Below are 292 nucleotides of genomic sequence, written 5' to 3' on the forward strand. Positions count from 1 at the left end.
ACACTTATGGAAACAACACTCTTGTTTCCAAAATCAACATACCTCTAACGGTGAAATGCCTTTAAAATGGCATCGCTTCTTTGTTGCTGATCACAAAAAACGAACCCTAACGTCCTAAACATACACAAGCCGCCCTCGAAAGGATAGGCTCTCTTACATCCGACAAAGATACCATAGCGCGCTATACAAGAAAATCCAAAATTTTGGCCAGCACCTCCAAACGGCCTTTGGAAGTAGCTCGATTCATGCCAAGACAAGTCATATAAGCCGATAACACTTCGTGGACATTATT

Source organism: Brassica oleracea, chromosome C1, assembly GCF_000695525.1.
Source record: "Brassica oleracea var. oleracea cultivar TO1000 chromosome C1, BOL, whole genome shotgun sequence".
NCBI lineage: Eukaryota > Viridiplantae > Streptophyta > Magnoliopsida > Brassicales > Brassicaceae > Brassica > Brassica oleracea.